Source organism: Ciconia boyciana, chromosome 9 (genome assembly GCF_034638445.1).
Source record: "Ciconia boyciana chromosome 9, ASM3463844v1, whole genome shotgun sequence".
Taxonomy (NCBI): domain Eukaryota; kingdom Metazoa; phylum Chordata; class Aves; order Ciconiiformes; family Ciconiidae; genus Ciconia; species Ciconia boyciana.
Genome location: NC_132942.1, coordinates 26,212,899 through 26,224,742, shown reverse-complemented (window position 1 = coordinate 26,224,742; position 11,844 = coordinate 26,212,899).

Sequence of the window (11,844 nt, the reverse complement as noted above, 5' to 3'; positions counted from 1 at the left end):
GGCCTGCTAGAGCCATGTGCACTTGAGCATTCTAGATTCTTGTTGGGGGAGAGGTCTGAAATAAATCTTAAGGAGAAGAGAATGTGGCACTCCCTTAGGAGGACTAACTCAGGTGCTTTGCCACACTGCACAGTTGAAATGTTTGAATTTACTGACATATCTTTGTTATACCTGAAACATATCGATCATATCTCTCTCTTTGCATGATTTTTACTTTGTTTTATTCTTCCAGGATATTTTCAGAAACCAAAAATAGTCTTGAGGACCAAATGTGTTTCATTTTTGACAGAATGTATAGAAAATGCTGAAGAAGCTTTCGGCTGTCATTGTAATACTTCTGAAGAGGTTCAGAGTCACTATGTGATTCTGGTTAAAAACAGAAGGCTTCAATAACTAGCAATAATTGCAAAGGACTTGCAGACCAAAGGAAGGAATGTTTGGTATTAAGGTAGTTCTTGGAGCACAGTGTGTTCAAGGCCCTCTTAAATTCAGGGAATGTTTGGCAATGACTTTGCTGCTCTACACTTAACAGTATTTTGTACAGAACGTATTCTGAGACCTAGCATTTTATATGCTCTTTTTGTGTATGAATGTGTTCAATAGATTTTGAATATTTTATTGTCAAACTTTGATAACATAATAAAGTTGATCTAATACAGCTTGTCTGCTATTGTGAATAATGTGTTTTCTCACTGCTCAGATGGAATGTCAACTTGTTGCTGTTTTTCTTGCCCATGGATGCTTGGTGTCCCATTTTCTCACAGTAATTGCTTCTTGGTTCATCTTCCAAATGCACCTACTGTCTTGTGGTACATTTGGAGTTCTCTGTTAATTGTTCTTGAATTTATGGACATGTGGGACTGAGATTACTCAATTTCTTTTGTTTGCTTCTTTCTTGCTTATCTCCTATGGGGGGGAAAAAAGGGATGCCTCATGCTCCTGTTCAGGTAATCATTTTGGAAATCCTGAAGTGTCCTAAAGGCCTGCAGTTGCCTTTATACTGTTGGTTCCTAAACTGATCCACAAACCCATGCGTGTTGACCATACAGTTTCATGGTTGTATGAAACAATCTTTTTGCAATTAAAAATAGTGCATTGTGGCTCTGAAGAAACTTTTAACGGTAGACAATGGTTCTGTTGGGCAAAAAACCCTGGAAATTATCTCCCTTGTCAAAGTAATCTAAAAGACTGTTGGGCAAGCTTCAGTCCTCTCGTGGCTGGCCTGGATGCTTCACTAACCTACAGTACAAATGATTACTTATAACTCTTGAGGAAGAAAAAATGATGAGGCTGAAACTTGCCTTGTGGGGGCTTTTTTTTACATGATAAAGACTAATACAAGATGAGTAGTGACTGCTGCTCCTCTTTTGTGCCCTAGATCCCTATTAATCAGACATCTTGTCCCAGTACAGTTCTTGTTCATGCCTTCCTTAAGGTTCACTGACCCCATATGATTGCAGGAGAAAGGGGAATGTGGCCTTCCTCCACCTCCCTATTAAAATGGGGAAAGTCCTGCACTAAAGCACTGTGCCAATTCTTTGAAGAAGCTGGGAAGGCTGAGAGCACAGGGAAGGTGGGACAGAATGATAATGGGGCCTGGCTAGAGTGATGCCAAGCCATGTGAAAGACTGGTGTCCTGTGTAATGCTAGAATATTGATGTAACACTGGTGCTAGCTCGGGTTGTGCATGTTTCAAATAACAAAGTTATAGTTGCATATTGCCTGATGCTGTTTTGCTGTGCTATTTTTAAATGCTTACTTTAATGATGGGATTACACTTTTGGGAAATTATGTTGACTTTCTCTTGTGCTTGAATTACAGTTTTCCTCCAAAGTTCTAGCTTAAGTTGCCTTTGTTTTAAGACTAATTTACTTTGTGATCATTCAGATCAACAAATGAGAGTTAAGTGGAATGTTTAGTTCCCAGATCAGCATTCTTCAGGCAAAAGCAGAATGTAATATGAGCCCAGGAAATCCAAGAAATTAATATGCAATTTTTAAATCAAAATATTGATGTTATGTTTGTCTTAATGGTTTTGTCTATATTGATGTTGCTTGCCAACTTCTTGGTCTAAACCATGCAGCATCTGAGCAGAATATCCCAATCCTGAATTCTTTTCCTTCTCATGTAACAGATGATCACTAATTTTGTGTGAAATAATTTAGCAAGGTACCTTCATTTCAGGTTTTATGGATTAGTTCTCAAATAGTTGAAGCTTAAGTTACTCCCCCCACCCCAGCAGATTTGGAAGCAACAGTGGTATCATACTATACTTCTAGCACTTTTGCAGGTTTTATTCAGTTCGTTACCAGTTAAAGCACATCTTACCACTTACAGTACTGCTTGCACTTCCTCAGCATTTAAAGGTGCTTGATGTGGATCAGTATCACTCAGCTAACAATCATAGGAAATAATCTGTTATTTCTAGAACTATCTCTGTGTACTGGAGCAAATGCTTAGATTTAGGTTTTTAAGCAAAGACTGCATAGCATGTTACTGGGGCTGTTAAAGAGCTACTGCTGAAAATCTCAAAGGGAGCAGGTAATTTTAAATGTTAGGGTACTAGAAAGCCAAATTATAAATATTTCTGTAGCTTTAAGTTTTTACAGAGTGGCTAGTGAACTAATGAACCTTTGTACTTGTGTTACCTGACTAGATAAACACTTGGCCCAGTTACAAAATTATTTCTTTTATGTAAAGGAAAGCAAATTTTGTGATGCAAAAAAAGTGAGCTGTCTCCTTTTAGCATGAAATACAGGAGAAGAAAAAAGGCTCAGAAGCTGGAAAAAGTGGAAAAATACAGTAAGCTAAAATAAGATGAAAAGCAGTAACTAAGTCCCTAATGAAATTTGAAAATTGAATCACTTTAGTAGATTAAAAATGCAAATAGAAAACACATTTTGATGCCTTTTCAAAGGCAATCCAACTACAAACTTTCTCTTACTGATTGATTCTTCAACAACCCAATTTATGCAATGACTATTAGTTTTGATGGACTTAATGAATTTGGGGAAGTCACATGTTATGCACTTTGTATATCAGCCTGAGTTTGACTACTGTGACTTGAACAACTTAAATCTAGGCTTTTGCAAAACAGGGACATCTGACAGAGTTAGCTTGCATTTGTGTGTGCAGCATTGAGCCTTACTAGTGAAAAACACTCGATGATTTTGCTAGTCTTTGACAACTGAATTAAAAAACCAAACCAACCAAAACCATAAAACATGCCCCCCCAATCCCTCAACAATATCTGACCACATCTTGAATGTCTTTTGATATGTGTTAAGAGAACCAAAAATGAGTTATAATTTTCCTATCTGTTGCACTTCAACAGCATGCCTATCATATGCACCAAAGACTAGCTGCCTCAGTGGAAAAAGTGTTAAAGCCAGTCACTGTTTCTTACTCAGGCTTCACAACCACTGTTGAACTGCCCACTCCTGCAATGCAACTAAGATGGCTGAGCCTGTGTGATTGTGCTGAAGATATCTTTTCTTTATGCACAGCTACTTCTGTTTCTCATTCTGCCTTGACTAATACATTGACAGCAAGCTACTCTGTCAAACATGAATATGGAGGTAACTAATGCAGTGGATGTCCAAAGACACAAACTTTCAATACGAACAGGTTTTATCCACCCTTTCAAATGTAGTAAATATGAAAGGTCAGCTGTACTCTCTGAGGGTATGGATCTGATAGCTATCCAAGACAAAATACAAAAGAACAAAAAATTGAAGAGTAAAGCCAAATCAAAGTAATTCTTGGTGGTTTTTTTTCTGTAATCAAAGCTTGGTGAGAGAGAGTGTAAGACATTGCTTCTAGCAATTTTCATAATAGTTGTAATCCTGTCTTTCTGGTAACTTGCTGCATTGCCTTGAGCAGAACTTGACCATCAGTTTTACTTTTTCCTGCCTTCTGTTAATTCCAGGGCTCCATTACATTTAGTCAATGTTTAGTCCAATGCTTTGGAATATGCTAGTATACTCACTCTTATACACTGAAAAATCAAACTACTCTGCCTTTCTTCCCCCAACTTCATGTAACTGTAAAGCTTGCTTACAAATTCTGAATTTGTAACAAAAGAAAGCAGGATCTTCTCAGTGGTCAATGGCTTTTGAGCTTTTTGTGTGTGTTCATTTAAATCTTCTGTTTTAAATATGACAGCTTACAAAGGTAATGGATTTTTAATGGGAGGAATTGCTGAAGACTCAGTGACATCATGATCTTGAGGCTACAACTGCTTCATCACTTTCTCATGGAAAAGTTTAGAAAGCATACATCTACTTTTTCTGGAAATACCTGGAAGGTTTGGAATTCAAATATTGGCAACAGTATCTAAAATCATAGCTTCTCTCCTGGGATATGCTGCTGCTTGGGTTAAAATTCTGCATGCCCGGGACTCTTTTTGCCATCAAAATCAGTATTTATTTCACTTCTGGGAAATAGCACGTAAGCATATTTTTGCAAAGACAAATGGAACTCTGTCTCATGCAAACTTTGGCTCTGGCTTCGCAGTACAACTTGCAAGGTATCTACTAGAGAGATGAGTATCTTAACAAATGCTCAGGTGTGGTATCCTGGCAATGAATGTGTTGTGGTTTAACCCCAGTTGGCAACCAAGTACCACGCAGCTGCTCGCTCGCCCTCCCCACTCCTGGTGGGAGGGGGGAGAGAATTGGAAAAGCACAAGTAAGGCAACTTGTGGGCTGAGATAAGAACAGTTTAATAATTTAAGTAAAACAATAATAACAGTAAATTATAATGAAAAGGAAACCAACAAAAGAGAGAGGGGAACAAAACCCAAGGGAAAACAAAAAAATCCAAGTGATTGCTGCTCCCCAGCCAACTCCCCCCAGTTTATATACTGAGCATGACATCATATGGTATGGAATAGCCCTTTGGCCAGTTTGGGTCAGCTGTCCTGGCTGTGCCCCCTCCCAGCTTCTTGTGCACCTGGCAGAGCATGGGAAGCTGAAAAGTCCTTGACTAGTGTAAACATTACTTAGTAACAACTAAAAAATCAGTGTGTTATCAACATTATTCTCATACTAAATCCTAAACACAGCACTATACCAGCTACTACGAAGAAAATTAACTCTATCCCAGCTGAAACCAGGACAGAAATGGCAAAGCTTGGTCATGGCAGTGAAAGTGAAGGAGGAAGAAAAACATTCCCTAGCATGATGGCATCATTTACTTGACCTTAATCTAATATATTTTAATGATAAATATGTGGCACTGTCTTTCTACTTCAATCTGCCCATTCTCCATCAGAAAGGAGTGATGTAGGAGTATGCAGAATGCTGTGTAAATATTGGAGGAACTAAGTTAAGTCTGAAGTGCCTCATGTCCTGCAGAAATCTCCTTCCTATACTGAAACAAAACATCAGTTCCTGGGGAACTGAATTAAGAGGATTAACACCTAGTTTGTTCTGATGCCTTTTATTCCAAGGCATATCCTGGGTCTCAGCCACATTCAATAATACAAAAACCTCAGTTCTTGGGAAAGAAATATGTTCGTGTAGACTTACATCTTTTGTACTGGTAGACATCTTCAGCAGTCAGTAGCATTAGAGATTTGTGAACCTCAGATAATAGGAAGGTGTTAATATTAGTTATGTGTTTCACATCTCCTACAGGTTTTGGGTTTTGGTTTTTTTTCAGCTTGTATTTGAGCAGCTAGAACTGACTGGAGGGTGCTTTTAATTCTACAATGACTGCGATGCTGTATTTTTCTTATGTAGCTGGGAGATGAAAGATGGGAGACTTAATTAATACAACTATACAAATACTTGGGTTTTTTGGTTCTCCTGGGTCAGACACATTGCAATTTTCTGCCCCAAAACTTTGAATACTTTTTGTTTTATAGCTTTGCTGTACAGGTGGGCTGGTTGAATGATGACATGAATGATCCTCATAAACCTGACAAGAACTGTGACTTGTATGGTTTGAGTTGACATAATGCATACTTTTATGATCTATATTAAAAATGCAGTAGAGGGCAGTAGTATATAAGTTACAGAGGTATTTTTTGGTAATGTGGAATGGCATCTGTGTTAATTTCACCTGAGAAATCCAGGATTACAGGGAAATGAAGACCTAAATTTGATGTCCACAAAATGTCACCTGTCCTGAAGCAATTGTCCATATGCAGATTCTGCTTTTGGAGAAACTTTAAATAGTAAGGCAAGGATTGTCCTATCTGACATAAAAAGCAAGAAACTTCAGCTTCATTCAAACTCTGAGTAGAAGAATCTGAGGCATGAATTATATATTCACTCCCCTCTACATGCTCAGATTAAAGCACAAATTGGACAGTGCTGTCAGAAGTCCAAGCATTAAGTGTCGTGGCTGCACACCAACAATGAAGCATGTATCTACGTTGTTGAATTTTACAGGTCTGTAACCTGTCATTCGGACATGTTCTTCTCTAACAACTACATGGATTGGATGTATAAATATACTCCGTGTACAGATGACAAAACAGATCATGTATTTAAAAAAAAGTGCTGCAAATGCTGCTGGATCTGTTTTCTTACTGCACTGCTGAACAATGGACAAATCTTGTACCTTAAAGTTTTCACTTTGCTTGCAACCACTGACTCCCACCTAGTAACCTTTCTGGGAAGGCAGAATTATTGACCAAGCTGCAATTGCATGTGCAACTAAAAATGTCACCTTATGTGAGTAAAGTGTAAGTATCCAGAGAGTCATCAAGCCAGATGGTAAATTCAGCTGCATGAAAATACTGTGCCTAGAGCTTAAGTATTTTCTTCACTATTATTATTTTTGAAACCGTGCTGTGTCTGAGGTAGTCAAAGAAGGATTCTAGTACAGGTCTGAGCAGTTTGATTAAGATGAGCCAGGAACACTGCTGTTATCTTAGCTGTGCTAGAAGATTCTTTGTACCTGTAAAAAAAAAAGGCAAGATAGACTACAGGAGATCTCACTAAATACTTTAAACTGTCATGACCAGAGCAGATTAAAGATGACAGCGGAATCTGAAAACAGATCTGGGAGACAAGGCTGGCAAGGGGTCCCTGCCTATCCACATGGCAAGGGCATACTTTCATGGACCAAACCAAAACATGTACCTGTAGGTCCCAAAACATGGATTGGTCACCCCTGCTTTACACAGGTGTTTGGAAGGATCTTTGGAAGGTGAAATTGTGTAGTGCAGTGTTAAAGAGGTTTTAGTGAGGGTAAAATGATAAAACAAAGAATGTAATAATCTCTGATACTTGTGTGAAATCCTCACTTCTGTTGTACCTGCTTCAGTCTTGTGCTCTTGTGATATTTCTAGATGAAAGCAAGCACTGTTGTCCCTATTTGACACAAAGACACAATTCAAATTCCTTTAGGCAGAATCTAATTGTGTACCTTTAACTCCAAAGTTAGTGCTCTTGTCATTAAACCATCTTCAGTCTACAGAGCAAATCATTTGCTAGAGAGTAAGGGCAAAGCTGGCATGCTACTCTTTGATAGAGGAAACTACTTGAGAAAAATGTAGTGCATGAATAAATGCATTTTCTGCATAACACATTCCTTGTTAGTAATTTCATCTTGCTGAACTAACTCTAGGTTCCAAAGCAGCTAATCCCATGTGAAGATAATGCATCCTTGATTTTTCATCTACTGGTAAGTATTGCAGTATATGTCACTTCATATTTTCTGTGTTTCTATTATGTCCATTTGTACTTCTATGCCAGACTATGATACAATGAAGAAAAACATAACTAAAATATGATACAATATAAACATAAAAGATAAAACAAACAAAAACCATTCCACTAAAAATCCCTCAGTCTAGTTTTGGCTCCTAATCCAGTGACTCAAACAGTCTCCTCCCTGCCTTCGATTCAAGCCTTTCCGACCTGGTTCCTGTCAGTGAGTCCAAGCTTTTTTCCCCTGCTTAAATGGTTAGCAACATTTGAGCACCTTAAGCTTAAATAAACCTTCCAAAGCCAAACACTGCATGAAAATCTTCCACACAGACAGAAGCAAATTGATAACAATCAAATGTTATGCACAGTTTCTTTTTGGAGAGAGACCAAATGCTTCAATAATGGCAAATGAAGTTTAAGAAACCCATGTTTTCTTAGCAGGGGTGGCTATGCAAAGATAGGATTTAGCTCAGAGCTTAAGGCTGTCAGGAAATCAGAAAAGAACGAACTGAAATGTCAGAAAGGCAGCAGGAGGAAGTGGGAGGCTGGTCTGGTAGAATGATGTCTGTCAGGCTATGATGTATTTGTATTTGCTTTTAAAATCTACTTCATCAAAGCAGAAGGAAAATTCTGACTCTGGGGGAGATGGGGAAAAAACAAGTAGCTAGCTGGACTGCAGTTACTAGTATTTGACTATCCTACATCAAAATCTGCTTAGCAAGTGCTAATTTAAAGCTCCCTGGGCTCTCAACTAGAGAGCCCTGGCCAGCAGAGACCAATGTTTGATTGCTGAACAGTAAAGACTGCAGCTGTCTGGGAATCCTGAAGTTATCAAATATTTGCACAAGATACTTGTATAGATTATGTGTCTTAAGAGCATGTTTCCTGTGAGAAGCAGCAAAGAATCTGGATTTACATATGGAGAAAGAGAAACTTAATGAGACATAATGTTTGCTATCTCCACCTAGCTAAAAGTAATTTTAGTAGAAGGCCCTGAACTGTGTGTGACTTCCACATTTCAGAGACCTCTAGTATTCATGGTGGCTAACTTGCCTAGCTCTAGTCTCTAGGCTTCAGCTCTGAAGATGTCTCAGATTCCTAGCTAAGGAGTTGAGACTCACCTAAGGGCCACATGCCTTTGTGTATTTTGCCAATTTTTTCATGTCTTCCGTTTTAAGAGCACAGACCACAGTTTATTTCATCTCCCAGTTCAGACCAGCCTGTGCAATAAATTCAAGGTCATCACATATTCCTCGTTCAGCTGTCTTTATTATTAACTTTCTGAGGATGATCACCAATTTATTACCACTGAGTACACCTGAGACAAGGACATAAACGTACATGACAGTAGTATACATCTCTAAAAAAGGAATATCTCCTAATTTAAATAAGAAGTTGTCTCTGTTGCAGCTTAACAGTAGAATAAAAGACAAGTTCCATCACCTGTACTTCATACCTTTATCATCAGTCTAGAAGGATTCAATTTGTAAAGTAAAATTTATATCTTTTGGGATTAAGTCCCATAGAGTTTAGGTGAGCAAACAGTTTGATACATAGCAAAAGTTAGAGATACTTTTACATAATCTATTTCTAAAAAAAATCCCAAATTTTGTTAATCCATAAAACGATTCCATTTTTTCAAGGTAATAATGACACCTGTCAGATGCATGTCCAAGTATGACAAAGTAGTAGCAATATGTTTGTTTTTTTCAAAAGCACAAAACACTGAGGTGCACAAGAAGAAATACCGCTGCGATGATTCTCCACTCCCAGTCCTTGTTAGGCAGATTACAAACGTATTTAGTTTTTCAGCTAGATACAGTTTTTGTAATACTTCTTAAGGTTTAACACAACCATATTCCTGTATAATGAAGCAGCCAGAATTTGGGATTAAAGCCGTGATCTACTTGAAAAAGTCTCCTTAGACTTATGTGGGGCTGTTCTTGGGAATAAGTATTTAGCATCAGGCCCTTAAGAAGCAAGATACATTAATGGAATAGAGTAAGATACTATGTGCTTATTCCTTTCAGAAAGGTTTTTGTAAATGCTAAGTGTATGTTCAGTCAGTATTTTTTTCTGAATGTTTCAGATCAATAGAGGAAATAATTTAATTTGTTACCATTTGTTGTTTCTTTCTATTCCCTGTACTCCAATTAGTAAATTAAGAAATTAAACTGATTTGTCTGGTTTCACTAATCAGTAGAAGGTATGGGCTGGCTCAGAGTGACTTCTCAGAAATGTACAGACACATGATCCATAAAAAAATTTATTTTGCAGAGAAGTGGCAGGTTGAAAACAGGAAATGCCATATTTTATCTGCTGAAGTTAGTAAAGTGATAAATAATAAGAGCTGTAGGGTTTAGACCTTACTTTCCATCTGTTTTACTATAACAGCTCTCAGCTCCAGTTGTGAACCAGGAACCTCTTACACCAAAACAGACCAGAAAGCTCTGGCTGCCTTCAGCAAACAGGAGTATGTTAGCTTCCTATAAGACAGAAAACTGACTGAAGCAGCCTAAAGCATGCATGTCATTGAAAGCTGATGAGGCTTGTCACTAAGTCTTGCTGATAAGCTGCTAATTACTTCTTTGGTGTTGACTTATGTCATCTTTACTATATTACTGTTATGAAGTAGTTGCAGAGAAATCACTGTTTTCTCCTAATCTCTGTGTGTGTCATCTATGCAAGCAGTGAATCAACATCAGAGCACATTTAACTTCACTGGACGGCATCCTTTGCAAGGCACTTGTTTCAAGATACAGCATGTAGCTTTCCAGTCCTCAGCACAATACCACCTTTCTCCATGTTACTGACTGCTCACAGTTGGTGCACAAACTTGTCTCAGTAACAACGTTAAAAATTATGAAATTCCAAGTAATTAAAAATGGATGTAAGAGGTAATTTTCAGCCCACTGCATTTGTAGTTTGGGACTTAGCTATAATACTCATTAATTTTTCTAAATAAGGGACCCTATTTGAAAAGGTGTGTGGGAAGCTATGCACAAATGCAGTCAGTAGGAATTTGTACGCTAACCTCCCACATTGCATTAAAATGTCCTGCACCACAGGAGGTGGTATGTAGGAGTGGGTGGGCAAACTTCAGAACAGAGGAAGGTACTGAATCACTTGAAAAATTCTCCTTGCTCTTTATTTATGTATTCAAGTACTTGTTCCAGTTTTTACCTCCTAAGCACTCTTACTTCACAGGGTTATTTCAAGGCTGAATAGAAGTGCTACATTCTTGATGCAAACCTGTCTTTACTCCCACTTCCTCTTCTCTTTAAATTAAACAAGCAAAATTTTACTGAAAGATGATGAACCAACTCCCAAAGCAAGTTCCAAACCTAGCTTGCAGTTGCCAGTTACTACCCAGGATTCACAAAGACGTACAATTCTGCTACAGTTGAATTTAAAGACATTCCTATTTTATGGTAGACCAACAAGTACGGTTGTACTATAGATCACATAAAACAGGATAATCAAGAGCATGAAGGGCTTACATATTTGTAAGACAAGCAAAAATTAGAAGGTAAGGGCCAATGCAGAAAATGTAATTAAAGGTGGAAAAATGGACATGGCTTTTTTGTGTTAAAACCAGCTGTCACAACTGGAGTTGGAAAATCTCTAGTTCTGATGAAGAGGGTTGAAACAAGAGCACTATAGCAAGGGTGAGTCTTGAGGTGGTAACAATGACTTAGATTTTATCAGGGAGTTTTTCCTATGAATATGGACAGGGACACAGTGCAGAGCTTTAAAAATCACACCTTTCTCTTAGAAAAGCAGTAACAAATTATCATCTTCACTAATGTATGAAAAGATTGCTTCATACAAGCAGCACTATTTACAGCCACTTTTGCCTACTTGTTCCAGCAAACTGCTATTCATATTAATTTATAACATAATCTATATATGACATATATAGTACATATTGTAATATAAGCTTTCAGTGGATGAGGCAAGAGATGCAACTTTTCTTATTAGTTCATACAGGTGTTAGAACTGCCCAAGAGTGGGCAAGTGAATTGTTTATTGGTTAAAAAGCTATCTTAACAAAATAGCAGTGTTTGAATCCTAACACTGCACGGCTATAAAAGGGGAAGATAGCCATCCATGTGTCTACATGATTCTAGAGCAACAAAAGCATCAAGGCTAGCTGTTTGGACAGACTGTATTTATACCC